Source organism: Xyrauchen texanus, chromosome 2 (assembly GCF_025860055.1).
Source record: "Xyrauchen texanus isolate HMW12.3.18 chromosome 2, RBS_HiC_50CHRs, whole genome shotgun sequence".
NCBI classification, from domain to species: domain Eukaryota; kingdom Metazoa; phylum Chordata; class Actinopteri; order Cypriniformes; family Catostomidae; genus Xyrauchen; species Xyrauchen texanus.
In genome coordinates, this window is record NC_068277.1 from 30591885 (window position 1) to 30606555 (window position 14671).

At 42.3% G+C, this 14671-nt stretch overlaps 1 protein-coding gene across 2 annotated transcripts in view; it reads left to right on the forward strand.

Annotated features, from left to right (window-relative positions):
* lgr4 (leucine-rich repeat containing G protein-coupled receptor 4) overlaps positions 1-14671 on the forward strand; it is a 184843-nt gene that overhangs the window by 75834 nt on the left and 94338 nt on the right. The gene's annotated exons all lie outside the window — the stretch shown is intronic.

Below are 14671 nucleotides of genomic sequence, written 5' to 3' on the forward strand. Positions count from 1 at the left end.
ACTTGCTAATTCATTCAAAATAGGCTAAAGATGAAGTTCAGTCTGATTTCTTCAAGGTTTGGAGAAAAGCAGTGTTTGGTTGTCACATGTGTCTGAAGATTAACGTCTGCCATTTCTTCAGGGTCTTCAGCAATGATTTCTTGATTATTGAATTTAAAAAACATTAACAACATCAGCCATGACATGTGCATGTTGTCTTTATCAGTTTGTAGCATATTAATAGAAATAGTAGCAGTAATTTATGTTCCCTATCTGTCACTCACTCGATATTGTGTCAATGTAGTGACACTAAGGGTTCGCTCTTGAGAGCCCCAGTCACCTCTGATTTATTCAGAAAAGGCCAATGAGAATTGGCGAGTTGAATTTGCATGCCACTCTCCACCCTGGACATACGGGTATTAAAGGTATGTGCAGCCAACTGGAGGAACCAACCTTCCAAGGCTTGTAAATTGACTTTGTCATTAATGGCGAAGGCTTACAATGCCGAGGGCCAAGCTGCCTCCGCCCTGCGCACCATGGCCATCCTTCAGGTCCACCAGGCCAAGGTGCCAAGACAGGTGACCCAGGGATGAGGTTGCTAGCACCAACCGGTCTGGCTCAGGGGCGGAAGTGGAGCCTGTGCGCTCACCTGGGTCAAACCGGTCAGTGCAAGCAACCTCATCCCTGGGTTGCCTGTCTCAGGGCTGCTTCGAAGGTTCTTAGTGGCCGGCGAGCACGCCTCCATCTGTAACATCGCTGGGTGCCCACTGTGCCCCGGCACCCAACTCGTTGGTAAAAGAGCAGTTTCATCACTCCCTGGGAGATTCTCTTGTGCTCAGCCCTCTCGGCCCTCGCTCTCACTGGTCAGGCGCTGAAAATATTCTCCATCAGCGAGAGGGATGCGATCACCTCGCGCTCTCTGTCAGAGGGAAGCCGGCAAACAGGTAAATTTGACGGTTCTCGGGGCCGCTCGCCCATCCCAACCACCGCCCACTGTTGCGCCCACCTTCCCGGTGGGGCGTCGGTTCTGCCTCACCACAAACCACCCACCACAGGCATGATAAAACCGGTCATCCCTCTGGTGCCATTAGTGCAGAGGCTGGGAGCCTGGTTAGCACTTTCCGGCCCATTGCGGTGGCTTATCAGGATGATCCGTCTCAGCTAGGCGATCCAGTTCACCAAAAGCCCATCCAGGTTCAGTGGCATCCTCTTCCTCGAGGATGCCTCGGTCCTTCGGGTGGAGGTCGCTACCCTTCTGGTGAAGTGAGCGATAGAGCCCATCCCTCTAGCCGAAACGCACAAGGGCTTCAACAGCCTTTATTTTATCGTGCCCAAGAAAGGGTGTGGGCTGGGCCCAATTCTGGATCTGTGTACCTTTAACAGGGCCTTACACAGGCTCCCGTTCAAGATGCTAACGCAGAAGCAACATCAGGAATGGTTCGCCATCGACCTGAAGGACGCGTACTTCCATGTGGTGAAAGAATTTCAGAGGCTCCTGGGCCAAATGGCATCCTTGGCAGCGGGACTTTCCCTTCTACAATCTTTTCAACTTTAAAGTTTGGTCGAGTTCTTTATGACAATAATGAAAACATGGTGTAGCCTATTTGGTATGATAAATGTTCACTGCACGGGTTAAAGTGTTGTGTACATTTCCATTATTTGTAAGGGAAACCGTATATGTGAGCTAGGAATTAAATTAAACGTCCTATTTCTACATTATTATCTAAGGAAATTTATAATGGAATCAGTCACGTTTGACAACCGTTATAATTTAGATAAATTACAAATAACTAGATTATTTGTCTGAATAAATTCTCCACCATCAAAATCGTAATGCAACGTCTCATTATATCACAATTTCTACGAATTAGCTTTAATAATATGATTAATTCTCTTATTGGAGTAATATTATTCTCATGGCTTATTGACAATGATATTACACATATTAGTATACCTTTGAAGCGAAATCATTTAGAAACAGGGATGAGATTATTTATCTAAATATACCTGTCAAAATATCTTTTAAAAAGGAAAAATAAATAATTAATCATAACTCTTTATAATTAATTATGAACATTTGGATCGGTTAATAGAATCAACTTGATGTAGCTGAATTAATAACACAATCAATTTATCTGTTCGTCCAGTGAACGCTCAGTATTGATAATTTATCAATTCTCAGAAAGAATATTTTTCGTGGCCACATAACTCTTTCTTAGCATGGAGCTGAGATCAAATCGTTAAAATTACATTGATTTACAAGCAGACCAGTATCAACTCGCAAGAATGTACACAAAAGTTTATTTAACTAAAATATGAACACAACTAATCTAAACAAAAAAACAAAAAAACACACAAAACACTCATACATGGGAAAAGGAAAAAAGTTAAAATAAAATTAACTGGAACAGAATAGGGTAAATGCAGTTATGAAAGGAGTCATTTTGACCATCTGAGAGAACCATCCATTTCTTAATTTAAAAGCACCTTTGTTACAAAGGGGTTTTCATGTCTTATACTAAACCTACATTAAGTTAGCTACTGGTACTATACTTACAATTGCCTTGGCTGTTGAGAGAGCCCAGATGCAGTTGCAGGAGAACGTCTTGATGGTTCCTCGAGTCGATGGTGTTCAAGTTGCAATCAATTTCTTCCGTGTTGAATGTAGAAATTAGGATGAACTCTGGTGTTCATTGACTCTATGGTCCAGGTAGTTGCACATGGCTTGAGGTGTTGAGGCCTGCCAGCCTGCAACCTCATGTCAGCACGACCAGCGGCAGAGGCTCAGGGGAAAGATCCAGGGGAAAAGAGAGACAGTAAGAGGCGTGCCTTTTAACTCCTGGTGGAGTTCCCTACTGTCGAGTCTGGCTTGACCAATGAGAAAAGTGCAATTTCCAAGCTGGAAATGTTCCTTTGTTTGGAAGCTGACTCATTTGCATGATTGGGGGGTAAGTTGTTAATGTGTGCCCCTTTATGCTCTGATTAATATAGCAAGCATAAAATGCATGCTATCAAAATTATATATATACCACTTTGCAGTGTGTCACACAAGGATTCATTTGATAGGAAACATGGCAGAACTAATTGTACATTATCTGGTAGTTCTGTCATAAGGCATGCATAAAACAGTATACAGGACTAAAAACACTTTACAAGACTGTAAAGTAATGATCCTATACACAATGTCCTGGGGATATACTGTACATGCTCATTTATATATTGTTTATAATTTAATGAAGAAAAGACTGTTCTGAGCTTTGAGTCCATTTCTTATGGAGGAAAGATTGCTCTGGAATGCAGTTAGCCTCCCCCCGCTTTGAATGTCACTGGGGGTCCACTCTCTGCTGGTCCAGTGGCAGCAAAGACAGTGTAAAGGCTTGATATTGATCAGTGGGGGAGCAGACATAATGGAGTCGGCCTGGGCCTACTTGGACCTTTGCTTGATACAGTCTTGAGACATTTGTTGGCTTATTCATTAAATAATGAATAATTGTCTGATTGGTCCAGATGCTACATATCCCCTCTTTCGAACGTTGTTGTCCTATAGTCGACAGCTAACGACATCAAAGGTGCAGGAAGATCAGACACGCATCCATCACCCAAGGCTGGAAGGCCATGTTGGGATCCCTGGTTGTTTGTGCCATGGCGGATGGTGTAGACAGTAGCAAGTTTCAAGTCCCTAAGCTTATGCAGCAGGTGCCTTGGCAGTGTCACCTGTCATCCTGAAGTCAGTTTGTTTGGAACAGGGGAGTTGTTTAGTATTAAGAGAGTTTCAGGCTGACGTTGTACTGGTGGCAAGAGGGCCGCAGGTGGTTGTTCATCCTCAGTTCTGCGCCCAGTCACTAGGCTTCTGAAGTCTGCAGTGACACTCTGCTCTGGCGGCAGTGCCGACTTGAGCTTGCCCGAGTTGTGTTGTGCACGGAGTCAGAAGTTTGTTCTGTTCAAGGAGCTCTTTTGGTAGTGTCAGCAGCTCCTGTAACACAGAAGTAGGCATGTCCTGCTGTCTCTCTGCAGCCTCTGTTTGGCACCTGTGTGAAGGGTGTGGATGAGGATGCTGTGGTAGATGGCTGTGGGACGTCCTGTGGGGTTTGCAGTTTGAGGGTTTTATTTTCCATGGCTTCTCCTAGCAGTTGGTCTGGGATCTGGGTCTGATGCCATGGTGATGGTTCTGCCCTCTGATGGCCAGAAGCTTTTTGTTGAAGGGTTTTGAATTGTGGCAGTGCGGGGTACCTTCTGGTGCCAGCTTTGGATTCTGGGTTTTGCAGTTTCAGAATCACTGGGGTCTTACAAAACTTTTTTGAGGAGGCCTTGTGTTTGTTAAAGGCCTTCTGCGTCAGGTCACGCAGTTGTTGGATAGGCATTTTGTGGTGGAAGGCCCTAATGCCTAAATGGTGACTTACAATAGGATGGAGGTTTCTGAGAAAAAGGCTCTTGAAACTGGTTTCCTCCACCATCCAAGGTTGTTTGCGAGCTCAGTAGTAAGCTTGTCTGAGTCTGAGGTAATAGACATAGGGAGTTTCATGCTGGTCCTGTTTGGTGTCTAGGGTAGTGCTCAGTCGGTTTTGCACCAGACTGCAGGTGAAAGTCAATGTCTCACAGGTAAGCGTGGAAGTTGTGGTCTCCTGCGAGATCTGGTGAGAATGTAGGGATGTTTCTAGCCATTCGGTTGAGGTCTATGAGTGTCACTACACATGTTGTTTCAGGGTTTGTCTGATTTAATCCTTTTCCTTCTGTGGCTGCAGTGGCTTTCAGGAATCTGGCTGGTGTAGTGCTAAGCAGAGGGCTATGGCTCCTGCCCCCTTTGTGCCTGTGTGTTGGGCTGGGGGAGTTTGCACTGCTGATGTGAAGTTCAGCAGGGTACCTTTTCTTTGTGGGGTCCATTTGCAGATGGTAGGGCTGTTTCAGTTCCTTTTGGACCATGTTAAGCTCCTTATTGATGCTGCAGAATTGCTGAGTCAGGGTTTGGACTTCAGCTCTGGCTGCACACAGATGGCCTTCAAGGGCTTTAGCTATAGCATCTCTCTCTTTATGTTCCACATAGGCTGTTTTTAACAGTGTCCTTGTGTGAAACAGTTCTCTTTCCAACTCCTGTCTGGTGGCTGTCTCCAGCTGCTCTCTGTGTTCAGTAGCTGTCAGAGCCTCCTGAAGGCTGGTGATCTCCTTCTGTTGCTCCACTCTGTCAGGGTCCTTGCATCTGTGCTGTGCTTTCTCTTGCTGAGTGGGGATTGGATCCTTGTGGAACTCTGTGACTTGCAACTTTAGTTCATTTACCTCCTGTCTGAGGTATGTGAGAGCGTGGACCAAAGAGAGGACGGTGCTGGTCAGCTCTTTGCGGCTCAGGCTGGGTGTCTGGTGTCCACTTGTGTTGCCGTCTCGCTGTTCCTTTCTCTGCCATTGCAGGTCGTTCACTGCTTTGGGCTGAAGGATGTCCATCACACTGCTCTGCTGGGTCTCCAGTGGGTCCTGGTGGGTGGCAGGGTTGGATGTCTGAGGCATGCTGTACACTTGTGGGAACACAAGAGAGAAATGGCAAAAAGGCAAATGCAAGTTCGTACAGAGGTGATAAGCTATCTGTGTGGGGGGAATGGCTATGTGGGCCGTGTAAGATGTGAAAAGCTGATTTGGGGCAGCCATTAAGGCAGGGTGATATAAATGTATGTTGGTGAAAACAAATAAAAGTTTGGAGTATCTTGGTTGATGGGATGTAAGCAGGGGTCAGCTAATGACTGGGGCTACATGTGTCGTCAAACTATTACTCTAAATACTGATGGTTCTCTCAGGTTTGGTCACTATGAGAGTAACAAATAAAACAAAACTGGAATAAAACAATAAGATGAAATCAGAAAGAGAAAGGGAGAAAGGAGTTTAGGCTAGGAGATATGACTAAGCAGGTGTCTGGTTTGAGTGATGCTGCAGTAGACTCATAAACCCTAGAGGGGCTGTTAGCTAAGCTAGCAGGGACACACCCAACACCTCAAGGTCAATAAAATAGAAACAATATGTTTCTTGTTCTCTCTGGAACAACAGTTGCTAGAACTACTGTATTCCTATTCCAAGAGGGAAGATGGTGATGGTAAAATAACTAAAATAAGGTAAAAATAAAATGTCCTTATAGCTATAGGAAGCTAAAAGTAAAGGGAAATAAATGTATTTAATTAAATGTATAATTTAATTAAATTCAACTTTAGCTGAATAGGGGTATTCAGGCTAAAACAAAAGGTAAATAAATGAAATAAAATAAAATAGGGAAGGAATAAAATAAAACACAAATAAATCCAAAGGGGAAGGACCGATCTAACTGATGGAGATGAGAGTTCAGACAGAGGGTAAACCAAGAGTGAGGCGGGGCAGAGAGAGAGAGAGGAGTGGTTTTAACGCATTGCACTCACACCGTATCAAAGTGTTAGTCGGATGAAACGGTTGATGTAAAGGGCTTTAACTTGTATGCTTGTAGGACTGCTAAAGAGCTAGCTTTAGGACTGATATCAGGAAAATATTGCAGGTAAAAGTGAAATTCATAATTGTTTTTCAGTTGTCTCCAGGGAATTATTATACTGTAGATTTGATACATTAATAGGTTTCTGATTTAATGCTATCAGACTCTGGGTCTGTAAAATTAAATGATCAATTTATCATCCTAATTTTGTGTTCAGTTTTAAAGTGTAAAGTTATCCAGAAAACTGCAGTGAATGTTTTTCTCTTTTTCAGTGTTGTTGCTTTAATAATATTCCCTACAATGTTATATGTACGAATCGCATTCTAAATGAATCATAATAATGATTATATTAGTAGATACCATGTGGCCCCTTTGTTTTTGAATTATAAAGTGAATCTGGACTTTATATGCATCAAACGATCATGTCTTGTGCATGCACTCTTTATATGTACAGTAAGGTTTAACCATGGATTTAACATCCATCCATCCATCTTCAACCGCTTATCCGAAGTCGGGTCGCGGGGGCAGCTGCTCCAGCAGGGGACCCCAAACTTCCCTATCCCGAGCCACATTAACCAGCTCTGACTGGGGGACCCCGAGGCATTCCCAGGCCAGTGTGGAGATGTAATCTCTCCACCTATTCCTGGGTCTTCCCCGAGGCCTCATCCCAGCTGGACGTGCCTGAAACACCTCCCTAGGGAGGCGGCCAGGGGGCATCCTTACCAGATGCCCAAACCACCTCAACTGACTCCTTTCGACGCAAAGGAGCAGCGGCTCTACTCCGAGCTCCTCACGGATGACTGAGCTCCTCACCCTATCTCTAAGGGAGAAGCCCGCCACCCTTCTGAGGAAGCCCATTTCGGCCGCTTGTACTCGTGACCTAGTTCTTTCGGTCATGACCCAGCCTTCATGACCATAGGTGAGGGTAGGAACAAAAATTGACCGGTAGATCGAGAGCTTTGCCTTTCGGCTCAGCTCTCTTTTCGTGACAACGGTGCAATAGAGCAAGTGCAATACCGCCCCCGCTGCCCCGATTCTCCGGCCAACCTCCCGCTCCATTGTACCCTCACTCGTGAACAAGACCCCGAGGTACTTGAACTCCTTCACTTGGGGCAATACCTCCTTCCCTACCTGGAGTACGCACTCCATCGGTTTCCTGCTGAGAACCATGGCCTCAGATTTAGAGGTGCTAATCCTCATCCCAGCTGCTTCACACTCGACTGCCAAGCGATCCAGTGAGAGCTGAAGGTCACGGACCGATGATGACATGAAGACAACATCATCTGCTAAAAGCAGCGATGGGATTTAACAAATAAAAATATTTGTCAGGCATAAAGTGAGATTTTTTTTCCAATATATAAATTAGTTGAAATCATGTTTAATGATCCTAAAACAAATACAAATGATTTAATTCACAAATTACACTGCCTTCGTTTAAGAAAAGTTTTTTTTTTCAAATGTACCATCATTTATATCTTTTTTTCTCTGAGCAGCATGCAATGTTGGATGATGATATATGCAACCACTATCCATCCATCCATCCATCGTCAACCGCTTATCCTGTGTACAGGGTCGCGGGGGGCTGGAGCCTATCCCAGCTAACATTGGGCGAAAGGCGGGGGACACCCTGGACAGGTCGCCAGTCCATCGCAGGGCCACACATAGACAGACATACACTCACACCTAGGGCAATTTTTTGGAGACACCAATTAACCTAGCCTGCATGTCTTTTGGATGGTGGGAGGAAGCCGGAGTACCCGGAGAGAACCCACGCAGACACGGGGAGAACATGCAAACTCCACACAGAAAGGCCGGGGCAACCAGGGTTTGAACCCACAACCTTCTTGCTGTGAGGCAACAGTGCTAACCGCTGCACCACCGTGCCGCCCTCTATGCAACCACTAATCTAGAATAATTTTTTAACTTTTCACTTCTTGTTAAGGTGTGGATTTGTCTTTGGGGAACTTACCAGCAGTTATGAGCCACTTTATCCCGAAGCAGAAATCGAAAGCTTGTCGATTAAGTGAGATGAATTTCACTATGTGAGAGCGGAAATCTTTACTAATCAAATGATCAATTGTACAATAGAGGTATGAAAGCAGAATGCTCTGCAAATTAGAACACACTGATCTGCAAGATCATACATGTTTATTGGTTTTGTGTGTGTAAGCCGGGATTCAAGGCAAAATGCTTTGCCAATATACAGTATTAAGCTTACATATTCAATTGAGGGTGCTCTAACTTTCACAACCCTGCAGAACCTGGCTTGCATCTAGCTGGCAGCTGAACTATCATGATGGCAGAACAACAAGATACATTACTTTTCTATTAATTTATTATTGAATAGTAGTGTAGCCTACTAGTTCACCTTTTGCTGCACTACATTGCGTAGCACATCCTTGTGCTCTCTGGCAATGTTTGAATGAATGAATATTTGCTAATTCTCATGGTCTCTCCACACTCCCATTCGATTTCTTTGTTCTTAGCTTTGATTAATACTTTGCATTTATTGAGATTATAAAGTTTGCAGATTCAATAAAACAATGTTTGCACTCCATAATCTCAGGCCTATTGCTTATTTCGCAGATTCCGAAACCAGCATATCACGAAGTGCATTCTGGTTTGAGCGAGCAGCTCTGAGCGGCCTGAGAGAGTGGAGCAGAATCTTCAAAAAGGCGCGCTCCACTCAGGTGCAATTATCACCGCTCTGCACAACGCTCCACACTCGCTCCGCTCCGCTCACATGCTCTAGTATCGGATTATCTTTGTGTTAACAATATTTATTACCCATATAATTCAAAAATTATTTCTCCAACATCTCCTGAACCGCTGCCTCATCATTATTTTCTTCTGTGTTTCCCACCTGTTGTGTGCAAATCAGTGCAATTATGGGTGCGAGCTCGTCTTTCATGTTGTTTGTTGGCTTCATATCAGGAATAAACTCTCCTGTTGCTGTACGTGGGTTTGTGAAAGAATTTTGGGATCGTAGTTTCATTCAGACACAAATGGTCATGTGTTTGATACAGCAAGTCTGCAAACAATCGTGTTTGTGCACTTGACATTAGTGTATGCACTTAACTCTTTTTTCTTTCTCGTCTTTTATTCCACATCTCTCTTTGGTGCGCAGCACTGCTCTGCCGTTGTTTAAACTGAACTCAGAATCGATTCAGAATCATTTGAGTATGAATCGCGATGCATCTCTGAAACAATTAAGAAGGTCCCGGGTTCGAGTCCTGGCTCAACTGGGCCTTTCTGTGTGGAGTTTGCATGTTCTACCTCTGTTCGCGTGGGTTTCCTCCGGGTGCTCTGTTTTCCCCCGCAAGTCCAAAAAATGCAAGATATGTGAATTGGAGACTCTAAATTGCCCCGTTGGTGTGAGTGAGAGTCCCCCAGCCACTGAGGGTTGCGACAGGAAGGGCATCCAGTGAAAAACCTGTGCCAAGTCAAATATGCAGATCACAGATGGTCCGCTGTGGCGACCCCTAATGGGAGCAGCTGAAAGAAGAATTATTATTATTAATAATATTGCGATATAAAATAGTAAAATATTTCTGAAATAATTTAACATGTAGCATTGCTATACAATCCTTTAAATTGATAGGAAGATTGTTTCTGTGTTTAGTTTGAGTTTACAACAGCATTGTGCTTCACTTTTCATACATGATGAAATGCTCTCATCTCCTCCTCAGTCTACAAAAACCTGGTGCCATAAGGGTTACTTCATATTTGTTTAGAAACTTGCAGTAGCAAACATTTAGAATTACACAAATGTGCTATCGAAGTAAATCTGTAGTGCTTTAAATATAATGCAGTTGGCGTATGTTTGCAAGCTGCACTAACCAAACCGAATAAAGAGCACAGCTGTTCTGCGTATAGCATATAATCAGTGCACAAGATGGAATTTGTGTGTATCGAACATGTTCATCAAAAGTGTTACGAGTATTGGTAACACACTACAGATCAGAGTTGCACACATACGAGAAATACAATACTTCTGAGGCTGCATATTTCAGAGCATGCTCAAAAGTTATGTTGTAATTGGTCAGTGGCGAACTTCTGAAGAGATCATGATGGGTCAGTTGAGGTGAAAATAGGCTTCGAAAAAGCTTGTGATTTGGTCTATCATACGTTGAAACAGCCTAAACTGAACATGAGCAACAATTTGCAACTTTACCTAGCTGAATGCAATTTCTGCTCAGTACTGTTGCTCACTGTGATCACCGCAGACGATTATGCTTAATTAACCAAGAGTGGCAGAAACAGTGTTCACGGTTAATAGTGCAACCCTAGTAATTCTACAATACATGAAATATTTTAGTCTCTTTCATCTGCTATATTCTATTTATTTTCCAGTTATTATCATCTTATCTTCGGTTTCTTTTCTTTTCTTTAAAGGTTAGGTGTTTAATTTCTGTGACATCAAACAGAATTGCAATCTTTTTTTTTGAGAGGCCTATCTTATGACGGAACAACATTAGTGCATCCCATGGCTTGAGTTTGGGGCAAGACTACCTGTTTGCTGACCATGATAGATTAAGGGAGAGTTTGAAACTTGTCTGAAAACGTGCACATCTGTTTTACAGTTCCAGTGATGCAGAAATAACACACTTCTCCTTTAAGATCAAAATACATAAGCTTAATAATTATGCTTTAACATAAATGTGGTAGAACTGGTCTCATGCAACCACACACAAACACACACTCTATCTATTAAGAGCACACGCTATCAGTCTAAAAGTATAGAATTTCCTCCAGTAACTGCTTCAACAGGCCTATGACTCCGTCCCTGTCTTTGTCACTGCAGTGCGGCCCCTGGTCATTAATGAGGAAACCTGCTACGCAGGGATAGAGATCACATTCACAGATCCAAACACACATACACATAGTGGTCTTCCATTCTCTCATCCTGCTCCCAGGCAACTCAGCCAAAAGACTGAGAGATTTTGCTGTTAGGCTGTGGGCATGGAGGAGTGTGTGGGTGTATGGGGGGACAGGACTGTCAGCAATTCATAATGTATCCAGCGGACCACCGGGGCAGATGCACAAATGGGGGCCCAGGGAAACCACACAGAGAGAGAGAGAGAGAGAGAGAGATTGATTGATTGATTGATTGATTGATAAGTAATGGGAGGAGAAAAATAGGGAGAGGAGAGGGCACTGGTTGTACATGGTCCATTGAAAGCAGCCTGAAGGGTAATTGGATAGGGCAGGTAACCTGCGGATCGAGGAAAAAAAAAAGATAGTGCAGTGATGGAAGGTCATAGCTGTGTGGGGTTGGGGGGGTGTAGGGAGGCCCCTTTTGGTGTGTGTGATGGGGGGTAATCTGATACACAATGTGGCCAGAGGCCCTCTTGCTCATGTAGGCTTTCAAGTCTGAAGGGAGGCCTTGCAGTGAAATCCAAGATGATGGCCCCTCTCTCTCCCTTGTTTTTCTCTTATTTTAGAGGGGATCTGCCTCATTAGCTATCGTAGCATGTTTGTTGGGCTCTCTCAGACCCCGTCCTCATGTCTACTGTATGCGGTCCGGCTTTTGAAGCCACACATAATGGATTCCTAATCAAGATCTCGTCCAGAGCTGAAAAACCGGCCCAGGCTTCAGTGCATCTCTTCCAGCACAAAGACAGAACACACACACAATGCTGGCTGGAATAAAGCAGAGCAAATAAACAAGAAGACTGAAATGTATAACACGTAGAAACACAATTATTATGATTTAATGTTCATGCACCGCTCCTCATTTCTTCCCTAGCACTGAGTGTTGTGGCGTCTGTAATAGTGGGTGTTTTAAGATCTCTGTTCTGACCTCTAACTAAATATCTAACATTTGCTTTTCTAACTGCCCACACACTTCACCTTTCAGCCCCAATGAAAAGAGAAAGAGAGAGAGGAAAACACTTTGTGTACTGACTGCATTTTTGTCATGCTGCTACATGCTATCTTTCTGTCTCTTTGACAGCCTGCTCTCTCTCTCTCTCTCTCTCTCTCTCTCTCTCTCTCTCTCTCTCTCTCTCTCTCCCACCCTCCCTTTATAAAAAATGTGAGAAGAAACAAGAGAAGAACTCTGAAGAATAGACAGTTAGACTGAGTAATCCACTAAGAACTCTGATAATTTCAGTAATATACTGTATATTTGTAAAACAAATAAGGCTAATGAACTATATATTACTTGCTATACAAACAGTTATTTCAATTTATGATTATGAATATAATTTATATATATATATATATATATATATATATATATATATATATATATATATATATATATATATATATATATATAAATTATATTTGATATTATTTTTTTAGCATAATTGCCTTGCATAATTTGTTAACCAAAAATGATTTTCATAATTTACTCAACCTTGTAGCGACTCAAACTCAAATAACATTCTATCTTCTGCGGAATACAAATGAAGATATTTTGAAGAATGTATGAGGTCTTTCACAACATTTTGAAGCTCCAAAGGTAATCACATAAAATAACCCTGATCCGTATGACTCGAGTGGTTTAATCCTTGTACAATGCTTTGGGTGAAAAGACAGAACAACATATATGTTCTTATTCTCTAAAAATATTGACATCCGGCCCGATTGGAACACTGAAAGTGATTATTTTGACTCCTCACACAGTTGCCAAGTCATTGCTTTTTAATTGTCTAGTGTTTATCTTCAACATTCTGGTGACCACAGTACATTTTTAAATTATCCCAAAAAAACAAAATTTTCTGCATTTTCAAAATAGCCTAATGGGGCATGAAAACCGCAAACCTGGCTTGTTGGTGCACACTGCTCTGCGCATGCATCAAGCACGTGGAAGTGTGTGAACGAGCTTCTCCTGTCAATGTGCCAAGGAGACTGCAGATGTCAAGATTTATAGTGACTAAGGAATTTGGTTTCCAAAGCTATTGTATCTCTTCAGAAGACATGGATTAAACCACACGAGTCGTATGTATTACTTTTGTGCTGCCTTTACTTCCTTTTTGGAGCTTGAAAGTTTTGGACCCCATTGAATTAAATAAAATGAACAAAATCACATCATACATTATTCAAAATGTCTTTATATTCTGCAGATAGAAAGTGATAGACAGCATTTGGGTTAGTAAATTATGAATTATTTTGGGATGAACTATCCCTTTAAGTGGGTTTTAAGCACGCTGATTCACATTGTGCTGAAGAACACCCTGTACCTGTGGTTAAATCTTGTGGTTTATTGCTTTATTTTTTTAACTTGTGTGGAATGGCACATATGACAGACATTAAAGGTGCTGAAAGTGATTTTTTTCATGAAAGATATACAAAAATGTTTCCTACTCTCTGAAAGATATTAATAAAATAAGTTTTTATTAATGAGATACCTCATCTGTCTCTGTGGCAGTTGTAGACTTCGTAAACAACAAACAAAAATATTTCCGCAGTCCGCCAACAATGAAGCTTTCGACCTGTCTATAATTTTGCACGTTCTCATAGCATAGTAGTAGCAGTGAATTATTGAGGCGTAATGCATTTTTCTGCAGTGTTGTTCATAACAGTTGTCAGCTGCGAGCGCTATTTTACTACTGTTGTTTTTAATAACTGTTTTTGCTCTCAATAAAGTTAATTTTGGTGTCTTTGAGTACAGGGTTTTGGAAAGAGGGGGTGTGGCTAATCCTACGGCCCAGTCTCCTGGAAGTAGAATGGCTGAAATCACTTACAGTACTTTTAACACTGGGTCTGGGTTTCAGTCATGTGGATACAGCTGTACTGATATTTCTCAAACATTAAACTTCTGCAGTTTATTCAGCCCAGGCTCCATTCAAACTTTATTTTGTAGATAATTTCAGCCTTAGGTGTGCTATTTTTGTTTTTGTAAACTTTTGAAGTTTAAAAATGTATTAATTTATGACTTACTTTGATAGAATGTTAGAAATCTAACCAACTAGCGATAACATCACCGTACTACAGGTCATTTTTGGTTCCAAAATTCTTTGCAACCCCACACCCATATCACAGAATCATAATTTAGGTAGGACTGTCAGCAAGTTATGATCTTAAGTGTAAAAAAAAAAAACAGAATTTACTGTAATTGTATTATTATTCACTCCAACTATAACAAGTCACTTGGGCACCACTTCATAACCTCTGGTGTAATATGTTGAATTGCGATTAAACCTAAGCTTACTTTAAACCCTAACTAACTCTTTTCTGCCTTGCAAGCACAGTATTTCCTTCAGGAAATGCAAATCTAGGTATTTATCATCTGTGATATATTCATAG